The sequence below is a fragment of the Anser cygnoides genome, chromosome 1, assembly GCF_040182565.1.
Source record: "Anser cygnoides isolate HZ-2024a breed goose chromosome 1, Taihu_goose_T2T_genome, whole genome shotgun sequence".
Classification (NCBI taxonomy): Eukaryota; Metazoa; Chordata; class Aves; order Anseriformes; family Anatidae; genus Anser; species Anser cygnoides.
In genome coordinates, this window is record NC_089873.1 from 208729518 (window position 1) to 208752485 (window position 22968).

A 22968-nucleotide genomic window follows, 5' to 3' on the forward strand; every position below is an offset into this window, starting at 1 on the left:
CAGGCGTTGCAGCTGGGTGAAACGGCTGTGTCGGGCACGGGCGGAAGGGGGTTTGTTGTCTTTGCTCGCAGTTCACTCTTTGTACAGTGACTCAACGGCTGCCTCTCGCCGAATTGCCTCCCCTTTTCCCATACCTGGCGTTTCCTGGTGCTGCACCGCTCTGACAGCCTTCAGCGGGGGGTCTCGCTCGCGGCTTTTTGGGATGAGGCTGGCAAAAACTCCTCCTGCTGGAACAATCCGTGCGGGTGTCCGCTTAGAAATGACTTTTCCCTCTGCGTTTTCTGGGGATTAGTCAGAGAAGGCAAGTTCGTCTCTGCAGGGAGAACGGGCAGCACAGAGGAAACGTAAATGGGGCCGAACGCTGAATTTGTTAAGCTGAGGGTTGCCCCTGTCTCTTACTCTCCAGCTGTGATATGCAGGGCAGATAAGTTGAGGGTGCGAAACTCCGAAGCCGGGCGGGTGTTCAGCCTTCCTGAGCCCTGCGGGGAGAGGCTGTTTCAAAAGAGGTGATATAGCTACCGCTCCTGGACTGGGAAGTGAAAGCCAAGGGTAAAATTGAAGAGAAAAATGCTCTTTTGTAGCATGACAGCGAGAAATCTTTGAATACTGTGTGCGCCGCTTATTGCTCAGAGAAGAAGGGGAGGAAATGTGAAGCTTTTGGCTCACGCTCTTCATCACGGGGGTATTAGAAGAAACGTGTGACAACCCACGGGTAACTTCCACGAGTGAAAATATATTTCGTGTTTATTATGGTTTTGACTGACTTGTTTGCCGTAGGCTGAAAATGCTAACTTTTTTTTGGCCTAAAAGGTCAAAGAACTCTTTGATTTCTACTGATTCTTGTGGATCCTTTTCCAGGTCTGTGCAGAGCTTTCCTCAGCTTTGACTACAAAAGCATGAATTTCACCCAGTTTGCTAACTCGATTTTTTTTTTTTTTACTCGAAATATGAGCGATCTTTGGTGTGGCTTCTTTCTCTCTTTTCTGCACCTGTCTCACTTCCTAGGTGTGGGACGTCTTGTAATTTCAAAACCGTAGCTGTTACGGCCCAGTTTCTTTATGTTTTAAGGGTGTGCAGAACCACCTAGGGCTGAAGCAGGCTTTTCTCAGCAGCAAAATGCAGAAATGATCGAGAGCTCCACCCTTCAAGCGATCGGGGTTTACAGTTCATCCTGTCAACCACAGCTGATAAGAGAAGCAAGTGCACTTTGTAAGGAGCCTGCAAAACAACCCCTCTTTGTGAGGAGGCGCAAGAAACAGGCTGGGGCCGAGCATCTATAAAGAAAACACGTATTTCTTTAAATCTTAGTCATTAGGCCTTTGACACATGCAAGGATATCTCTTGTTGGCTTGTTAACCTCTGTGGGAAGGCAAAAGAGTGTTGTGTGCCAGATTTGGACTGTCTGAGAGCCCTTTTTTCTGTGCTGGGCAAGGAGCTGGGCTCGCATGTTCGGCCTGTGCAAGGAATTGGGGAGAACGTAGTTACGTTCTGCTTGAGGTTGGCACTTGCTCGTACGGAGAAAATTATATGGGCTGCTTTGTGTATGCCCTTGCACAGTTCTCACCTGGGGGAAACTGCTTTGAACCCCCGTTCCCGGAGATGATGGGGTCCCTTCAATCCAGTGGGAGCAGAACCGGGGCCATCAGCAGATGCTCACTTCTGCGGCATGTAAAGCCAGCGTGATCGATCCCTCCCTTCTGAGCACGTGATGCTCTTAGGAATGGCTAGCTTCAAAACCCCTGACGCTACTTATGCTAACCAAGCTTTTACTCAAACTTAAGGCCAAGCTTGAAATTCCTGAGCTTGGGTGCGGCTGCGCGTGGCACGCGTAGATGGGGACCCTGGGGCTGCGAGGGGCAGCGCTGGCGACAAGGGCTCCTGGCCTTGTGCAGGGGAGGATGCTTATTTTTGTCCTCTCCTTCCCTGGGCACATCCTCAGAGCCGTCGATGCAACCTGGGTCCTGCCATGCTGTGATTTTCTGTTTTATGCTTTGCTCTGGCTCCTTTTCAGCACACGGCAGTGGCCGAATGTCGCGGTTTGGGGACCCTTCGTGGGAGTCCCTTGATGACAGTATCGCTCTTCAGAGCTCTCTGTATCATCCGTAGAAGGGAAAAAGGCCCTTTTAGGACAGGCTGTGTCTCATCCTCCAGTAGGCGTTTTAAAATAGGTCAGGGAGTTGCACTCTAAAAATGCTGATGGCTCGTTGTACTCGTCGCCTGCTGTACCGCCGAGCGCTGCGGTGTATGAGGCAGGTAGCTCAGGGGAGCTTCTCTTACCCGTCTCAATTTGGGGATGCACCAAATCCTCTGCTGAAAGCACTGGATTCTCACAGCTTTCCTGAGTCCCCTTCTTTTTAGCAATTGTTTGCTTGGGCTGGGCGAGGGGAAACAAAAAAAAAGCCACCTGATTAAGTGCGTTTCCAGGGGAATCTGATGAAACAGTGGAAGTACTGAGGTCTGGTTTATGTACCGATATACTTCTGGTAAATTGTTTGGGCTGTGGAAGAGCTGTTTAAACTGGCAGTCCATGTGCTCTGGCTTCCTGTCATATAACCAGCGATGGCCATTCTCTATCTCTTTCATCTTGTCTGAGACACAGGTTAAACAATAACTGTACTTCCATGGTTTCTTTCCATCTTGCCATCTGTGCTCTTTGGACCTGCTATAAAGCCAGTTTATTTCACCCTTACCACCAGTATTACTGCCTTAAAGTCACTTTTCTTCCTACATCTAGTCTAGCATCAGTGAAGTCGCGAAGTTGCAAATGACGTGTCCATTTATCATCTCAGGTTTAAAAAAAAAAAAAAAGAGAAAAAATTGCTGATGGGATAGAAGTAAAGTCCTATTTGGGGAAAAAAAGACCAATTCAGAAGATTGCCGAAGCAGTGCACAGGTGTAGTTTCTGAAAAGGAAATAATTCTTCCTACAATAAGTCCTTTGTGATCCCGATTAAAGTATAAGAGGCATGGCACGTGATAAATTGTGCCTACCTTGAAGTATATGACACAGAGCTGCAAACATCTCCTTGATCTTGGCCTTTAGCTATGGGACTGCGAGGAAACCGAGTGGCAAATACACGTTGTGTACAAGTAGGGCATAAAGCCCTGCTCTGTGTTTTGTTCTCTTCTTTTTCCATAAAATTAGTTCATACATGTAATCTAAATGGATAATAGGGGAGGAAAATAATTACTATTTGTATTGCATGTGTTCTGGGGGCAGGAAGAGTCACCTGGGTTTACCCTAAAGCGTTGTCTCCTGCTCGTATGACCTTGATGTGTGTACTGTCCACAGTTTCCAGGTGATGTAAAGTCGTGGCATTGCATGACTTTACAGATGGCAGCTGTTGGAAGGAAAATCGAATACAAAAGGTTAAGACACAGTCTGGCCAACTGGCTTCTTAAGGAGTAACAGCACCGCTTTGGAGCTACTTTCTGCGAGTAGGGCTTTGAGCTGTCAGTTCTTGTAATGACTGTAAGTTTCACAAAAGTATTTTATGTGATGGCTCTTTTGATGGAGCACGTTCCTTAGGGCTTACATCCTATTCATGAAACAGGAGCTGGAGTGAGAAATATCTTTCACTTGAACTGGTGTCTTACTGCAAATGTTCTTTCTCCTCCTTTACCTACAGAAAGCTTTGTATAACATGAAATACATTATTGTTTCTTTAGCATAAAGGGTTTCCAATATATTTTCTGCACTAGCACATTACATTCTCTGCTGATCTTAAGATACGAGTCTCTTGGCCACTTAACTCAGACTCCTCGGAAAAGTGATTCCTTTTGTAAAAAATGTATTTATTTTCCCAGCTATCTGTAAGTGAACGTTCCTTGGTTTCACTCACAAGTTTAATTTAAAGGCTTTGTGCCAGGATGAATCTATCATTTGTCTTTAGTAGGTATTTCAAGGATGTCTTACTTCAGTCTTGCTTTGGAGAAGCTACGTCAGAGCTGAGTGTCGACTTGTGCCCATCTGTAAATCAGACTTGCTTGGGATGAAGGATAAACTGGTTTCCTCCACCAGCAAGCAGGGAAGAGTAGCTAGATCCTTGTGTCCCAGTAAATCCAGTCTGTGCTACTGAAGCTACCGGGTTTCTTTCAGCTCAAGGCCCTCTTCCTTTGCCGCATGCGTTTGGGGCCATTGCTGAGCTCTGTAACTCTCTCTGTTGAGGTAGAAGGAAAGAAAAAATGAAGCCAGTTTTATAATGTATCCTTTGCTTATTCTAGTTCGTTAAACTGCTCACCTGAGTCTGAACTCAGACATTTCTTCACAATAAAAGATGAATTTAACAGCTGCAAAGACCAGGGAGTACATAACACAAAAAGGAATTAGCAGCAAATGGGCACATAAGAATTTGAAATGCAATATTTATTAGTTCATTAAAATTAATAAGACACTCAATTATAAAATATCCATTACATTTTGCAGTTCTGGAAATAGAACAATTTCCATGTCCTTATCCTTTCAGGAACACCTCACTCAAGGCGAATTTTAGCATCGTTTCCTTTGCTAACCACAGAATGTGTTAACTCTTACTGTAGCCCAAGTTTGTCTGCGTTTTATTTAGTAAAACGTTGTTTTTAGTAGACCACTGTTTCCAATAAACTGGCAGACTTAGTCATAGTATGTACTGGCTAAAAGTTGTTTTAATTGAGAGTGGGTAATTCAGTATATCACTGAAATAATGACTCCATAGTTAAGGTCAAAAGGCAGCTATTCAAACACTGATCAAGTTTTAGAAAATCAGACAAATCTATTTAAAAACAAAGCATATCGAGGGAAACTTAAGCTCAGGAACTCAAGAAACAAGTTTGGGAAAGGGAATGTTAGTTCATAAAAAGGAAGCGTGTCACATTTTTGTTTGTTATTCAGAGATATGTTATATATCCGTTATAACACAGAAATGTAGTTTTCACGCTACAGATTTGTTGCTCTTGTGGAAGTTTAAATGACTTTAGGCTTAATTCCCAACGTGAATCTCTGTTTTTGTTTTTGCTACGTGTCGTACTTTGTTCAAATAATCTCTCTAATAAAGGATTTCCTGGAGATGGTTTGAAGCACTTGACTCTTGGCACTTTTTGCTGAAATGAGAAATTGCGGTAGGAATACTGGGTTTCCGTGCAGGAGTGGGGTGGAGGAAGATGAAGACACGAAACGAAGACCCTGGAGTGATTGTTTAGCACAGATTCTCTGAGGGCTGTACTGAACGGTGCTTTTAATGGATGTGGTCACCGCTAATTTTTTTTTCCCCACAAATGTTTGATTCGATTGTATTGCTGGACTGCCCAGGAGAGCTAACTTTCCTGCTGAAACCACAGAATGCTAACCACAACTTAGAGCTCACATCCCCGTTCGGCCTTGCTGTTGTGCTTGTCTTCGGTCCCGCTTGGGAATAAGACGCGGGTTCAATTTCAGCCTTGCTTCTGTGGCATTGCAACAGATGATAATGGGAAAGCTCTGGGAGCTGAGCTAAGAGGGGCAGCCTGGAAATGGATGGTGATCGTGCTCCATAACCCTTCATTTAAAGCATCCGCTTTCCGATAATCAAACTGCTGAGGTTCTTTGGTAAAATGCATGCATGTTGTGGGGGTGTGTTAAGGTGTTTGGTCTTACTGGTAAGCTCCAAGCTTCTGGGGATGAGAAAGCTATGCAAAAATCTGTGTCACACAAAGGAGACTTCTCCCACTCCTATCCGTAGATAAAAATGTCAGAAATTGAGCCAAATGTTCCTTGAAGACTTAAATAATGAGATTGAAGCATGGCTGAGCCTCCAGTTCCTAATTTTGGGTGGGAAAGTGAGGGTGTCTAATGCATCTTAACTTTAGTTTAGTATAAATTAGTCCTACACAATCACCAAAATCTTCCCTGGGTAGCCTTACAGAAAGCCAGAGAGGTTGTGAAGGGATGAAGGAAGGGAGGAACTGCAGCACCAAGTGACAACAATTGTGTCACAGTTATATTGATCTATTAAAAAAAAATCTTTTATAATTTCTGGCTCATCGAATTTCTCATTGTTGCATCAGCCTACATGTCTTGGTAATAAGGTGACAGGTAAAAATTGCAGTCTCTTACCTGACAAATTCTTCTCCTATGCGATTTTTGACTCTCTCGATAGCAGAGATAATAATTAAAAAGGCTGTACGAAACTCACAAGAAGCAGCAGAAGTCTCCTCCACTATTAAACCAGTGCCAAAAAGAATGAAAGAATGGGAACAGAACTACTTTTCCTGTCTGGCTTTAATCCCTAGCTCCCTTGCTCATGTTCATGCTGTCTGAACAAGATTTTGAAGACATTCGTATGAGCAAAATTAAGCTGATGCTGTATCTTGATGAGGCTGTAGCCTGGCAGTGTTGGACTGCTGTCTCTCCTTTCATATCTGGGAGCACTGGCAATCCTATTAAATGTAACTCGGTGTGTATGTGGGAACTAACTTTTCCATTCCTTCTGTATGTTTTTTTTTCCACCCTCTGTTTCCATTCCTTAATGATATCTCTTAAAGCCTGTCTTTTTTTTTTTTTTTCCTTCTCCCTTCCTACAGTAACCTTGTTCGTCTCCTGTCGATCTTTGCTTTCCCTGGCCGCCGTCGAGACTGATGAGGAATGGAGTCCTAAAACATCTGCGATCATGAAGATGCCGGGCACACGCAGATGAGCAGTAGGGAGGTAGTGTGTTTTGTCTTCCACCCCAGTAAGAAGCAGCTGCTTCAGGGCTTGGGAGGGGGATAAAGGTTGGATAGGGGGAAGAAACCTTAGGCTCGTTGAGTTCCTCTATCAGGAAGGCAATTTTGCTGATGGGGTACCTGGAAATCTCTAAATGTGGGGATTTCATTTGGACGGGCTGAGGAGGTGAGGGTAGGGCTGGGAATGGCTTTCTTCTTCAAGAAAAAAAAAAGGCAGAAAAGCTCAGATTCCTCCAAGGCTTTTCTGGAAGCCAGCAAGAAGAACACAGCCGTTATATTCTTCTGTGTAGGCTGCCTTTAAAGGGAGGCAGACGGTCATAGGCAGCATTTGAATTCTAGGTTCAATAAAGGCACTTCCTCCAGTTAGACAAAGCAAAACAGTGTCAGTTTTTAGCATTAAACAGTATCTAAATGCTTCAGTGACTTGTCATCAAGTGACTCACTGCACTGTCATAGTAGGACTTCTGGCTTTCACATGGAAGTGGTACTTGCTGAAACAGCATCCTGCCAGCTCGCGGTAACAGTCTCCCCTCCCAAGACTTGTTTCTGATTTACTCATCGTGAAGAGGGGTTTTGGAGGGCCAGGGCAGGAGAAAAAAAGGCAAGTATAGGTTTAAAGATCAGATATCTCATTACCTCTTTTCGTTGACTTTCAAGTGCCAGCTTTTTCATTTGGTCCGTGTTTGTGTCTCTGAAATGTGTCCACGAGTTGCAAAAGAAAAACATTCAGAAATGATGAGCTGGCCTTATTTGTAAGAGTTCAGTCATTTTCTTGGTCCAACCAAAAATATCTTTTCTTGTGTGCTATGACCACTTTTAAAGTTATTGTCTGTTTAAAAAAATGCTAATGTTGAAATGATCTCAGCTTGAGTTTTCTTCATCTCCTGCAGCTGATTATGGGATTGCAAGGATCATGATTTCTTTTTTCTTTAAATAAAAACATCAGATTTATTTTAGATGCCCCTTGCTTTTTTAGGAACCAGTCCTTTTGTAACACTAGGTACATCCTGCAAGAGCCCTTCCTGCCATCTGATCCAATACTTACTCATCCTGGGACTTAGTCCAAATGCCACCAACAGTGCTCGTGAGAGCTGTTTTTTGTTGTTGTTATTTTTTTTTTTTGTCACTTCAGAAAAATGTGGTCACATGCCGACATGTGGCGTAAATGCATCAGTATGCGGTTCGGGAGATAGTGGTGATAGAGATTAAAACAATCTTATCCAAGCGGCAAGTGGCTTTATGCTCTTAACGTCATACTTACTTCTGTCATCAAGCTTCATGTTTAATATTACAGTGCATGTCTTGAGTATCTGCTGATGTTCAGTTGCTCTCTGAATCCCACGCTGTTATTTTGGCTCAGTATCCAGGAGCAGTGACTTCAGCAAGGTGATCTCATCCTGCTTGCGGTGTAGCTGTGTTTGGTTTTGAAGACTTGAGATCATAAAATCTGTTCCACCTGTACCTCATGTACTGGCATAGGTAAATCCCCTGACATGTGTGATTTCTGGTCTGTCTTCTTCTTTTCCTGAGAATTCATGCACTTTGCTGGTGGGGCTCTTATTAATGTTTTTCTTTTCACTGGGATATCAATGGGGTGAGCAGTAGAAGGCGTCTACAGCTTAACTTGTGTCAGCTTCTGCATAAAAACTGTTTGGCCTCTCTGTAAGAGCTGTGATCCTAAATTTTCTAATGAACTAACCCTACAAATTCAGAAGGAAATAATCTGTGGTTGACTTTGCATTCTTCATGATTAACAGATTAGAAACTTGTGTTCGCTTTTTTTTTTTTTTCCAGAAACCAACCCTCCCCTCCTCCCCATCTCATCACAAAGCTATAAAGGGAGGATGTGGCTGTTGGCAGCCGTTTTCCTTTTGATGTGGTCAACTAAAAATGAATATTAGAAGCATAGCTCTGAGTCTGCATTTTCTTGGAGACTGAGGGCACGATGAAAGGACAGGACAGCTCCCTCTCCACCTGCTGGGAGCGTGCTCTTTGCTTGAGTTTTTGTGGGGGGCTGTGATCTGGGGGTGAAGCTTGACACGGCTGAGCTCATTTAGGCCATCCAAAGGCAAGGGTGCTTTTCCCTTTCAGCACTTGGATGTGAGCTGACCTGGCAGAAACTTAACAGCAACATGAGTGAATCAGAGAATGGTTTGGGTTGGAAGGGACCTTGAAGCTCATCTCATTCCACCCCCTGCCATGCTCAGGGCCCCCTGCCCCCAGCCCAGGCTGCCCCCAGCCCCACCCAGCCTGGCCTTGGGCACTGCCAGGGCTGGGGCACCCCCAGCTCCTCTGGGCAGCCTGGGCCAGGGCCTCAGCGCCCTCAGAGGGAAGAATTTCTTCCCAACGCCTCCCCTGAGCCTCCCCCCTGCCAGGCTCCAGCCGGTGCCCCTCGTCCTGTCCCCCCAGCCCTGACAAAGAGTCCCTCCCCAGCTTCCCTGCCCCCCCTGCAGGCCCTGGCAGGCCGCTGGCAGCTCTCCCCGGGGCCTTCTCTTCCCCAGGCCCAACACCCTGCATGTGGCTGTAGCGTAGTACTGAAGATCCTGGAGCTGTCTGTGGGTTTGAAACCTTGATATAAGGGCTGTAAGACATGAAGCTAGATCTGGTGGCTTCTCAGGACTAGTTCACAAGTAACTGCCTTTTTAATCTTGAAAGAGCTCTCTTCTTTGAGGCACCTGCTGTGTGTAGCTTTTGATTTTTGTTATTTTGTTCTTAACTTCCTCTACCGCGGAGGTCTCTGAACCTGTACCACCTGCCCATCCAACTCCTGCTGGTCTTGCTTATGCTCAGTAGCTGAAAGTCCTTGGTACAAAATGGATTTTGACTTTCTGACTGCTTTTCTGTCTTTAATAAATACATTTGGGAGAAGGAGCTTGACAGAAAATCACAACTGGAACATAATATTTCTGCCCGCTCCCCTTCCGCTGTTCTCTTCTGTTTCGATCCTTCTTAGATTTGTGGAAGCACAAAGCTTGTAATCCCTGAATCCCTGCCATTTGGGTTGGAAGGGACCTTCAGGATCATCTACTTCCACCCCCCTGCCATGGGCAGGGACACCTTCCACTAGACCGGGTTGCTGAAAGCCAGCGAAGCAAGGACTTCCAGGCTTTGACTAGGGAATGCTTTCAAAATGCACGTGTTGGTGTAGCAGAGAATTTTTGGGGTTTCCTATCGTTTGCCTGCATAGTATCTCGTGAGCATTATATGCTTTCTAGTAATCAGGTGATTCAAAAATGAAAGGATGCTTTCCACAACAAGTTATAGGCTTTCATCTGGGACCAAACATCTTGTTGGTGTCCTGCTGAAACATTAATTTTAATCCAAGACAGAATTAAGTTGCTAATACTGCTGCCAGTCTAACTGACATTATTAAATAATCCTGATGGTGTCCTGTGCGCCTTCCACCTTGCAGTCCTTTGGTTCATAACTGAAGTGGCGTAGTGCAGGAGTCATCTCTTCTACAAATGATTTTGGCTTGTTCACTGAGGTGCTGGCATTCTCTGTCACCTTCCACCTCAAAGCTGTCCATAAAGCCTCCCAGGGAGAATAAAACAACTATGATGGAGAAGTAAAGTGCTTTCTTCTGTACTGCAGGTGTGAAGGGCAACACAGAAGCAGCAGGCACAAGGGTGAACAGGAAAACACAAATCTGAATAGCCTGAAATATGTACAGAGACTGGCAATATTTGCGCCGTAGCCAGGATGAAACCAAGGTGAAAAATTTTCAGGAACTTTGCAGCAGGCGTTTGGTAAGATCTGCTGAACGTGAAGGAACAACAACGAAAAAAATCTGGTCATTTTTTTTGGTAACCTGGGGACATAACTCTGTTAGTAGCACGTGGGTTTCAGTGGGAACATTCAGGGACTGTCTTAGCAGCACTTTGAGTGCCTAACCTTGAGAACAAAAGTGGAGTGTTTCATGTGGTTGCATACTAAAAGATGTGGGTAGGCATCTAGTGGGAATCCAGAAAGCGCGTGGGTGCTTGATTCCCTCGGAAGCTGCTGGGATTTGGCACATAAGCTGGTAAAGTATTTTTAAAAACTCTTAAATATCTTTCTGAAAATTGGGTCTGATGTTGTTACTCGGTGTGAGGGGTGAGGAGATTTTTTTTTTCCTGAAGTAATTGCCATCTTTGATCATTTTAATTTTTAGTAGGATGAAATTAAGGAAAAGCAACAGGAATGACTGTGTGGCTAGCGAGATTGACTCAAAAGGAAGGTAAAAAACTATATACGTGTAGTTTTATAAATTGAGGGGGGAAGGACTGTTTATGGGCTTCTGAAAGGTACATGTGGCAAGGAATGGAGGGTGTGGAAGAAGGAAACTCTTTTGGTCTCTGCTCTGTGCAGGCAGGTAGCTCCGCGTGGCCTCATCTGAAAGGACTTCACTGACCTTGTATTGGTGCTTGGGGTGTCTCAGGGACGTGCTAGTGACAAACAGAACGGCTTTAGTACTTCAGGCAGGGTAAAACATGTAAAGCTGCAGTTGTTGGCACCCCTGACTGCATGACATCTGTCAGTGTCCTCACAGCAGCTTGCACAAAAGTTGTTTTCCATGACAGCCAGCCTCTCTGACGAGGAGGAGCTCAGACAGGAGCCACCCGTGCCTTAGTCCTCACTTGCTCCTGTCCCAGACTTGCAGTGTCAGTGCTTGGATCTGCACCCTGTGTCGAAGGAGAGCTGGCTGCCATGGTGACCCACTTTAATCTCGACGATCTCTTTGTGGTATCTGAAACCTCCTGCAAGGGCCCGCCAGGAAGGAATGGGCAGGGTGGCAGCCGTGCCAGGGCACAGGGTGGTGTGAGGGGAGCGCAGGCCCGGCGGGTAGTCCTAACAGCCTGCCTTGGGACTGCTCCCCAGAGACGTTAAGGGCTTGCTTTTTATATCCGTTAGGATATAGAAATTGTATTATCCATCGGGGTGTAATCCGTTAGGGGGTGCACTTGGGGGGTGCATGGTGAGAAAGGTGTAAAAAGGTCTCTTGGGGTTGATATAGCCCTGGCAGAGGATTGCTTGTATCAGTGTTAAATGCTGAAGCTAGGGATGTTCCTACACCAAACATGCCATTTATAGCTGGTAGGTCAGAAATATGAAAGAAAATTAAACCAAGTAGCTAAGTTAGATGTTAATAAGTCACCAGGGCTGAGTGGCATTCAACCAGAGTCCCGAGGAACTTGAATGTGAAACTGCAGGGCTGCTGCCCAAGCTGTATCGTTTATCACTGCAGACCGCCACTGTGCCAGAGGACTGGGTTTTTGCCAGTGTAATTCCCATCTATAAAAAGGACTCTGGAGGGGATCCTGGGAACCGCACACTGAAGAGTCATACTACCACTTTTTAGGAATGGGAAAGTCAGAAATAAGGAACAGGGGGATAAATGTTTGCTGCTGGGAAAGAGTCAGTGTGGCTTCCGAAAATGAAAATCCTTCTGCGCTACCCCCATGAAGTTCTGTGGAAAGAAAGGGGTTAAAGTGGATGCAGTATATTTGGATTTTCAGAAGACTTTTGTCACGATGTGAAGCTGCTACAAGGTTTGAGGAAAGGTTGCCTTAGTGTTTGAAAGCCACATGAGTAATAGGAAGTAAAATACTGGGTATAATTTCGCTTTTCAGGATGGAAAGGGAAACGTCACCATGCAGCAGCAACCAAAAAAGCTACTGTATTCATCAGGGACGGGATGAATGGTGTAATTTTGCTATGGTATAAGCGCTTGGTGCACCCACATCTCATGTCTGGTGTGCAGTTCTGGTCTGTGCATCTGAAGAAGGGTACAACGGAGTAACAGAAAAGCAGCTGAAAGGGTCGAAGAGATGGGCCGCGTTCCAAGGAGAGGCGAAAAAAGCTGGAATTCATCTGTCAGTGAGGAGGAGGAGGAACCTGGGTGAGGTTTAAAGGATAAAGTCAGCACACAGACCTGAGTGTGAAACTTGTCCATCAGATCCCATGCGGTTACAACCAGGGGAAATTTTGATAAAACAAGAAGGGGATAGATTTGAAAACAGATGGAAGAGTGTACCAGTGCTGTGGAGAAGAATTAGTGCAACACGGCCTCGAAATAGGTGGAATTTGGTCACAGGCTTTGCAGCTCTTACCTGTGCAAGGCAAATCCCACCTGCATTGCCTTTGCAAGAGTCTGTGCGACCTTCCTTTCCCCAGAGCTCTCTTCTGCAGCTTTTTGGAGGAAGCGATTATCCAGGTGGCTGGCAAGCGTTCGACACTCCCTTGTGTGCGCGCTGAGTTTTTTTTTAATTATAAGCGACTTATCCCTCATAGAAGTGTTTTTTTTTTTTTTTTAATGCTGCCTTCAGCAGGGTGTGCGTATGAACTCTATTTTAATTAAGGGCGAGGAATCTGCTTTACATAACTCTATCCCAGATTCTCATGAGAGAGTGAAAACAGCCCCGAGGGACTGATGAAGAGGCCAGCAGAATCGGTTGCCTCACAGATGGGAGGCCTGATTCTCATTTCTCAGGTCCTCTCTAGCTGTGGGACTCACCCCGGGCTGGCTGACAGCCAGGGAGGTTGAACTGCAGCTTGATTTATTTATTTATTTTTATTTTTTTGGGTGCTGATTTGTGGTTCTGGGTAGCTTCAGGTGTGGTGGGGGTGTAGCTCTGCTGGAGGTTGTCGTCCCCGTAGTGGGGATGGCCAAATGGGACATGAATTGACCTTTTAAGTCCTTTCAGCCATGGTGTGATGACAGCTCAAAAACTTCTGCCACCGTGCCCAGTGTATTATATTGCAACGCTCAGTCTGTCTATCTCCTGCAGCTCCTGGGGTGCGAGCAGCCACTGCAGCTAAACCCACCTGTGGTCACAGGTCACAGTTCTGCCTTTGGGACAGATGCTTCCATCCGTGCTGGTCACTGTGACTCGGGGCAGAGGTGCCCGTTGTGATAAAACATCGTCTGCAGCAGCCAGTTGGGTCGCTTTGGATTTAACAACAATGTTGGTGTTAGTGGGATTGGGTCAAGGTAGTTCTCTGAATCCCTGAAAATGGAAATAAATCGTACTGGAAGACACAAACAAACCTTTTAGAAGTGGTTGTGTATTTCATACTTATTTTAAAATGCGGTAACTAAATCTTGATTTCAGTTGTAAAGCCATAAAGGGACAGGGAGCAGATGAGTAAAATATTTCTCTGCCATTAAGAAGGGAAAATCCAGGGTGTTTGCATGGTCTTTTATTTGTTTTCTCTCTTAAGAAGAAGAGATAAGAGTAGCGAAACTCGATTGTTGCAGTACTGGAAGCAAGGCATGTAAATTAAAGAGGATCTCTTTCACTCTGCACAAAGGGAAATATGAAAAAACAAACCACAAGCTCTGTAAAGATGCTAATGAGTCTTATGAGTCAAACTTGGCATGTCATTAACATCTACTTTTGTTTGTGGAGGCTGAAGCGAGCATCCCTTTTGGAAAGGTAAACCGGGAGGTCGCTTTGCTACATCGCTATCAAAATTTCAGTGTGATGTTGAAGAAGTTAAGCCATTGATGGACAGCAAGGTTGTGACCTTGTGGTGTCCTGCTGAACCTGGTGGCGGCTGGCAAGTATTTTTTTGGAAGCAAAAATCCTGGTGAGTTTTGCCATGTCTCTTCATTGCATCCAGTGATACAAAGGGCAGATACCTTTCATTTTTGCTGTGATAATCCAAACTAAAATACTGATGGCATTGAGATCGCCAAAGGATTTACGTTGCTTTTGTTATACCTCTATTTTCTGCCAAGGGAGGCATCTCTAGACAGTGTATAGAAAGTTGGGGTCCTCTTGTCCCAAATAAGTTGAGTTCCTCTTGTCCTCATCTTATGTGGACCAAAGGAGGGTTTTGGTGTTCAACTCTGTTGAACAGTGTTTAGGGCTTAAAAACAGTGGAAAGTAACTGGAGATGCTGGGGCACTGCAGTTGCACTCAAGTGATGGGAGTCTTCCATCAGCCTCCCGTGAAAGGAGGACACAATTTGGAGGAGCAAATTGAAATGAGGAGACATTTCTTCTCAGAAAGAGCGGTCAGGCATTGGGATGGGTTGCCCGGGGAGGTGGTGGGGTCACCGTCCCTGGGGGTGTTCAAGGCAAGGTTGGACGTGGTGCTTAGGGACATGGTTTGGTGGGTGACACTGGTGGTAGGGGGATGGTGGGACCAGATGATCTTGAAGGGCTTTTCAACCTTAACGGTTCTATGATTCTGTGATTTTATGAGCAGATCAGCAAGCAGGTGGGGCAAAGACAAGCCAGTTGGAATAGATGTTCGTCAGCTGTCCAGCAGAGCAGAGAAATGTGAGCGAGCGGACAGAAAGGAATCCAACAGTTGTGTCACAGCTCGGAGGCGCTTTGTGGTGCAGGGTAGGCCTCACCATGTGCTTCACGTGGAGGGTAACAGAGATGCAGCCTGGTGTCAGGTCCAAATCTCTGCTTAACGCCACTTGTACGCGATGGGGAACAGGAGCAAGCGTGGTAAGGGTTTAATAGTTTGAAGGAGAACATTCCTGTGAGCTTCATTCAAGAGGAGAGGAGAAAGCTAGTGCGGTGTGATGCAGCGTGCCGTGACTCAGATGTGCTGGGGGGAGAGCACAGGTGGCAGGCACTGCCTTTCTCCCTGATCAGGGGGATTGCACAGGAGATGGGTGCTGACAGCAGAGCGCTGCTGGCTCCTTCTCCGCTCTCCGAGCTGTTTCCATTCTGGGTGCAGGACCAGACCGAGCAGCTTCTGCCTGGCAGCCTGCCCCACCGCGCAGCTCCTCGCCTCGCTCTGCCGGCGCTTTCAAAATTAGCAGAGGCGCAGAGGGTGGGAATGCAAACCCCAGAACCAGAGCAGGGCAGGAATCGGGAAACTTGGACTGTGTTCCTCCTCTGCTGTAAACTTGTGGGGCCTTTCTCGACTCACTTTCTCGGTTTATACGTGGGTAGCGGAGCTGTTGTTTCCTTTCAGGTATTCTGCGTTGCCCTACAGGTGTATTTTTCCCTTGGAGGAACACAGCAGAAGTTGTTCCTTCACCCACGGTGGTAACGTTTTGTCATTGAGTCGTGTTTTACGGAGGCATCATTTTCTGTCTGTTGCTTGAAATTTAGAAAAGGATCGTGAAATTGCATTGTGCTTTCCTCTAGGCAGCAAGACTAGGCTTAAAATCAAAAAAAAAGAGAAATATCATCCTTTTTTACAGCCCCCCCCCACCTCATTTAGTCTTCCAAAACTATTTCAGGGTATTTCTTTATTCAGAAAGTCTGTTCATTCCTTGTGCAGTAAACAGCAGAGTTCTTTTTGAAAGCAGCACAGGATAGAAGATGCTTTTATATGCAAGCCACAAGCGAAGGAAGAAGGACATCCTGATGAATAATATGAAGTCTGATCCTTTCTGGACTGCTGCTGGCTGAGAAGCGATGGGTATAGTGGGATTTTGCTTGCACAGATCTCCTAATCCTCAGCACTTCGAGTTTTGCTTTGTTTTCTTTGGCTTCAGAGACAGCTGGTGTCTGGAGCCGAGGCACGCTGGTGCTCTGCTTAATGTCCCCGAAAGACCTGCAAACTTAGCCAAGCTTTCGGGCTCCGAAGAGATGAGCTGTGCAGCGTGAATTGCAACTGGATGCCTCTCGTTCGGGGAGCCCGCAGCGGCTGCGACCTTTTGAAATCTTGTTCAAACTGTTTTTGTTGCACTCAGACAGGAATGTTGCGTTCTTTGTTCCTGCTCCTAAAAGGCAAGCCTCTCTGCGCAGGCTGCTTGCAGCTTTTATGGGTTGATATATATGGGTCAGGGGAGGAAGCGGGCTTAGGCTGTTAGATGTTTCCGAGCTGCGTGAAAAATCCTTCTGAACGCACGAAGGAAGTTTTAAGATCCCAGCTGAATTTGGAAAAATAACTTCGGTCTTGATGAGGAACAGAAAAAAATCCCCTAGACTTGAACCGCTTCCAACTTCTGGGCAGCCAAGCGAGCAGGAGGCTGACTCCTCTATGGGACGGGCCCGTTCGGTGCTGGGCTCCCTGTTTAATTCTCAGCTTTCCTGAGCTCTGGGAAGAAACATCCAACCTCTCAGTTACTATTACTGAAATGCCGTTGCTTATCCAATGGGATAAAACTGCATTCAGGAGCTACAAATAAGGTAAAGGTTTGCACTGCCTCGTGAAATCATTTTAAGTCCTCTTCTGTGTTTTGAGACCCCACCTGGTTGTCCTGGTTGATCCTAGCTGATTTTCTGGGGCAGGCAGAATGGGACTGGTCATTCTTATTGCTGGTGAAGTCACACTAGGAAGAACCTTACACCTAAAAAACCCCTCCTGCTTGAAACTGGATTTGTCAGAGGAGCCAAATTTTTGGCTACCTTCCAAATTTTGGCTACCTTCTCCATCAGCGTTTCCTGGAGCAGTAGGACACTGGAGCAGTAGGACACGGTGTAACCAGAAATTTTAGGGGAAGGCCTTGAAAACAGTCAGTCTGGCAGTAATCCCTTCTCTTCCTCCCCCCTTCGCCTGCTGGTATCGGCACTCAAGCACTGCAAGAGGCACCAAACTTGCATGACAAGGCTCCTGTGGATTCGGTTTTGGATGTAAAGCCTACGGGGAAACTGGCTTTAAAGCCAGCAGGTTGCTGTTCGGCTGGCTGCGTCCATAGGTATGCAAAGGTTCTCCAGCTGCGAAGGGCATCTCCTGGGGTGATGTTGTCATGCACATACGGGATTTGGTGCCTGCGCCCTGCGTGTGATGCATTTAGTGCTGTGCCTGGCTGAGGGTGGCAGCCCGTAGCGAGGGCTGACTTCAGACCGCCTTGACTCACGCTATTTGCTTTGGAAATTGAAGTTTCAATTGCGTCTGATAACCGAGCTGACTGTTACGTTATACATTTAGCAGTCTTTTTTTTTTTTTTTTTTTTTTTTTTTATAGCTCTTTCCTTAATTACTTATGTAAATAATTTCAGAAGCCTTCGCGTTGATTCTGGAGAAGCTGGCATAGCAAATACCGGGAGGCTGGCAGCAGGTGCTGTAAGTAATCACTCTGCTAAATTAAGCAACACATTCCAAGGCAGTAGGTTAATTCCTGGGTAAATAGCTTGCACGCAGATTCTTAGAATCAGCTGGATCGTGACCCAGCAAGTTACTTAAGGCTGCCTGTAGCTGTAGTCACTTTGGATCGTCTCAATGAGGTTAAAAGCCCAGGGTATTTGGTGTTTCTCCTGAAGCCTTTGCGGCTGTGGGTTTTCTAAAACAAGCCCAAGAGCTAGCAAAGTATTGTTCATGAAGTTTGTGCCACTTCCTTCTCCACATTTGCGTGTGCAAGTGACTTTCTGCAAAAAATATGTCTTCTTATTTTCTGCAACAGAGTTCTCTTGGGATCCGTAAGCAGTGAATTTCATCCTGCAGGACAGATTCTGCCCATCACCCTGTTGTCTTTGCATTTGCACAGCTCCAACCATCAGTGTTCTTGCTCAAGGTCACCCCCAAAAGCATGGCCTGTTCTTCAGGAGTCGCTCTGAGCTCATGAAGCTGACGGGGTCTGTGGTGTAATCTGATTATTTAATGACCCTCATAGACCCTGCAGGACTCTTTGGAAATTGGTAAGATCTTCCGTTGCTGCATAGAGCCTGACTTTGGAGCACTTTATCTCTGTTGTGGGGTAGGAAGGTGTAAAACCTTCTTACAAACCCAAGCTGTCTTTAAAATATATCTTCCTGCTAAAAAGTAAGGGGAAAGGTGGAATTTGTGCTTAAAGGGAATCCCATATGTTGTGGAATAGAGCAGAAACGATACCTTTCCTTCAGGTAGGAAGGTGATAAGTCAGAGCAAAAAGACGGATTTTTGATGCATCCATGGGACTGTAGACCATGACTCATCCCTCCTCTGACTTAGGTTGGTGCCTTCTATGTCTGTGGATGTGCAGTCCAGTTATCTAACTGGTACTTGAAATCGTACAAACAGATCTGAAGCCACTTTTCACAGTCAGGTTGTTGGTTTTTTTTTGCTATGCTTAGTCATCTCCAGAAAGAAGTGGTCTCAGGATTGAAGCATGATGTTGGGGCACAGCCCTTTCCTGTTTTTTAAAAATAATAATAATAATCCAGGTGACAAGCTTCTGAAAGTTGAGCTCAATTTTTAACGACAGTGTTAAAGAATGGTTGGTTTAAGGGTCCAAAAAAAAAGGGTCCTTTAAAAAGACCTCTTCAAGTGATATTTCAGTTCTGTGCAGGCTGGGACCAAAATACCTTTAAAAAATGGTGAAAAGGAAATCGTACCCACTGCTCAATACCGACTCCCCACTCTTTACAGATCTTCTGACAGTGCCTTGTAGGTTTAACAGATGGTCTGAATGCATATTGATGCATTCTGCTGGTCGAAGTTTGTTCTCTGTGATGCTGTGAGATGCCTGCAAGGCTTGGAAAGGGAGAGCAAGAGCTGGGCAGACAGTGATTTGGTGACAGGAGCACAGGAATAAGGTAATCTTGCACACGTTTTCTGGGCAATCTTTACAAAAAAAGGTCAGGATTTGGCCTCATTTCAATACTGTGGAGCTGGGGTCAGCAAAATTCTGTTTCCCAGATGATTCATTGCTGAGTGGGTTGCCAAAATTGAAAGCACCAGGTAATGCAGTGACCAGATATTCAGCAAATGTCTTGCAGGCCGGCTTTCTGAACGGACTCCTGGGAAAGAAAGCAAAGAAGTGAGCATCCTCTGCTCCTAATTATGGATTTTGGGAAGGAATATGTCATTTAAGAGTACTGCTTTGCATTTTTCCAACTAATGAGTGACTTAAACTCAGTCTATCCAAATATATGTATATATTTTTTTTTTCTCTCCAGGCTATGCTAAGAATTTGTAATACTTTGTTATCAGAAGCAGAACTTGAAGGAAAAGCAAGCAAGCCCCTTACCAGAGATATGAACACTGTGTCAGGGCCCTTGGACGCGTTAGTAACAACAAAATGTTTCTCCACCAGCCCGTCCTCTGAAATAAAACACGTCAAGCAAATTGTTGTACCGTTAGATTGAAACCTGGCAATTAATGTTTGTGTGGCAATTTGATTCTGTTCTCTTAAAATACCCCTGGAGAACATCCCACTGTAGCCCTGGTCTGCTTCCAGGACTAGCCTGTGGATGCCCTGAACGCGTTTGGTGTTAAGCAGCAAGTTCTGGTGGTGTGGGCTGCGTAGTTGTTAGAAAGCTTTGAAACCTGGTTTGCTCTCTGAGGGCTTTCCATTTAGGAAAGAGGAACCGATACCATCCCAATTTTAACTCTCGAAGAGGAAGGGAAAATAAAAAGCTTCAGAGAACCTGAATTCGTCTAGACTGCAGAGCTAGCTGTTTTTTTTTTGTCCTGGCTGGCCAACCTGCCTTCTCATTTGGACTCTGACTGCTCTGCTCCTGCATTCCCTCATTGCATCGCATCCCTCTGTGAAAGCAAAACCACTTTTGGTTTTATGACCTCTGCTCTCCCGTGGCTATGTGGACGATGAGCGCCGTACTGACCAATGCACATTCCCCTCTCTTTGTCCCTTCACATAGTTTGCAAAGCTTTCTGCTGCTTTTGTCTTAAAAACTACTTTTGAAGTCGAGGGTCCCTCTGTTTTATTGCCTATAAAGTGGGCATGATAATTAGGGGACAACAGCTGTGTTAGCTGAGGTACTGAAGTCTTTCTGGACGCCAAGCAGTAACAGTCCAGCTCCTCTGGCTCGATTTCCAGGGGCCAGCGATGATGAATTTCCTCGGTTTTCTGCTCGGCGGTGGCAGTGGTATCTGCGTGGCTGCTGTTTGTGATGCTGTAAGTAATAGTGTAATGGGCTTGTATGCAATAAATTGTAATTTTGTGTTGCTGTGTGGTTTTCAATAGCATGTCAGAATTACTTATGCCTTTGAATTTCAAAGAGGCAGTGTTTTAAAAATGGGATCATGATATCAGGGCTTGTGAAGCAGAGGGCAGACAGGCTTTTGCCTGCTCCAAAGGTTTCATAGCTAGAGAATATAAGTCATGAATACAAAAAATGTGTTTGTTTTTTTTTTTTCTTTGAGTCAGGCTTCTTTCCTTCTCTTGCGTTTGGATGGTTAGGTTGTCTTAAGGAAACGACTGGTTTCAGGGTAAAATGCGAGCGTGACAACTGATCTGTGGAAGTCTTTGCCATTTGGTAACTCGGTGCTGCTTTTACATTGGAACCGGCCTTGCCTCTTCAGCAGGGCCTGCGCTTCCTGTGCTTCAGGGCCTTGTTCCAAAGTGAGTCGTATTTCAGTCTCTGAAGGATCCGCTGTCAAACTTTCCCTTGGCTATCTTTTAAAGTGGTGGCGTTGGTCGTCGTGTCAGGGAGCTGCTGTGACAACTGGAGTCTGTACTGAGTCCTTACATGGGGTGTCCCAGTTGCTGCATTGATTATTTACAGAGAAATGAGCTGACTTAGGCTGTAGGTGTTGATTCTGTCACGTGCAAGCCCTCGTGGTGTCCCTCCAGGGATCTGAATAAAGGATCCGTCACCTCCAGGGATCTGAATAAAGGATCCGTCGCCTCCAGGGGTCTAAATAAAGGATCTGTTTAAGAATTGTGAAATCAGTGACTTCGATTTGGGCGGGATCCAGGCCCCTCCAGAGCAGCGATACCGCGCGAAGCCCTTGGCTCACAGCTTGCACGAACCGCCTGTTGCTTGGCTCGCTGCAAGATAAAGGTCAGGTTGGGTCGAACAGGGCCGATAACCTCATTTCCCTTAAGGGAAACGTTCAACTCGGGCATACGGTTAGCAAATATTGACCAGATAAGAGCGTGGAACAGGGATAAGGAAAGACCAGCACGCTGGTTTCCTGAGCATCCCTGCTGTGTGGGCACAAAGGGACCGTCCGACCTCGCTGCTGCCGGGCACCAAACCCCATCCACCTTCTCCCAGGGCTTGCTGTGGGGGAGCAGTAATTATTTTAGAGCTGTTTGAAGGTACCTGTGGGAGAAGACGACGATTTGGGGAGGTGGTGGTGCATATGCTGGAGAAGGGCTCAAAAAAAGCACTGAAGTTGTTGGTGTTACTTAGCTGATAACAGCAGGGAAGCGAACGTGGGGGATTACTGCACAATTTCGGTGATGTTAGGGATGCAAGTGCTTTTTATTTTTATTTTTATTGCATTTAAAAGCCTGGTTTGTGTGGCACCGAGTCGCCTTCAGAGCCATGTTTTAGGCTGTGTGCTTTTAAAATCATCGTGCTAAAAACCCTGCTAATGTGGAGTTGCCAGGATATACTCAAGTGTACGTGTACACCTTTGGAAACCTCACCTCGGATGATGCCGGCGTCTCCTTCACATTTTGCCAATTTTCAGAAGCTGTCAGGTAGCACTGTGTGGGAGGTGTTAGAGGGCATGACAGGATAAATCCTGAAATCCCAATTTGGGCCAAACACCCACGGTTTTCAGTGGGCGGCTCGCTGGCATTAAGGCCAAGTTCCCCTTAGCTATTCCAGATGACCTTTCTGTCTTTTTAAAGTTAACGAGACTGACAATATCTTGTATTACAGATCAAACTGCAGGGTTACAGCCCTTAAAGTTTATAAATGTGGTTGGATTTGTGATAAAGAAGTCGGTTAAATAAATAAAATCATTTCCAGTAAGTATTCTTTAGATTCTCAATAATGTTGGTGAACTGCCAGCGATCTGGAAATAGAAATTAGCTGGTGCTTTAGAGCAGTGCATAAAGAAGACTTCCATTCTGTAGGGAAATTCTGCTCTTCTCAAAACTCTACTCTTCATAAAGAGAGAAAATAGAACCACTTTTATTTTAAAATGGAAATTTAAAATTCTCTCAAAATACCAGCACAACTTCATTGAAATAACTTTTGCCAGACAGTTGATTTTTATTTCTGTATTTATTTTCAGGAGAATGTTTCTGTGAAATGCCTGCAGATTTTGTCAGAATATTGCTTTCCAGCATAAGATTCTGAATTACATATGTTTGAGAAGTTAATAGCTTAGACCTAGATACCTGTTGTTCCTGACTGGCACCACGCATTTGAGATTATACTCTCTTCTGGCTGCTTCTGTTCATGCAAGAAAGCGGAAAATGCTGTGTATGTGTTGGCAACACTCCCCCAAAAAAACAAAACCATGTCCCAAGAGTTTTAAAGATTTTGGAGGCTCCCAAGCTCACGCTGTCTGTATTTTCTTCCCTCTCTGCTTCCCCTTAGGACGTGGTCTGTGCTTATTCATACTTCGAGGTAGGGAGTCACATCATCTGGGCTCCAAGAGGGGAAAAAGGGGTTTTCCGTCCCTCCGTTCCCCTCTCGCCCTTTACCCTCTGCCACTGACTTTCTCATTACAACTGCATACGGTTTGCTCTGGGCTTTTGTTTGCTTTAAA

General features: G+C 45.5%; 1 protein-coding gene across 1 annotated transcript in view; it reads left to right on the forward strand.

Moving 5' to 3' along the window:
* PAK1 (p21 (RAC1) activated kinase 1) overlaps positions 1 to 22968 on the forward strand; it is a 73800-nt gene that overhangs the window by 1170 nt on the left and 49662 nt on the right. The window contains exon 2 of the mRNA XM_066989981.1: positions 6537 to 6660. The gene's annotated coding sequence lies outside the window, so the exon portion shown is untranslated. The remainder of the gene's footprint in view (positions 1 to 6536; positions 6661 to 22968) is intronic.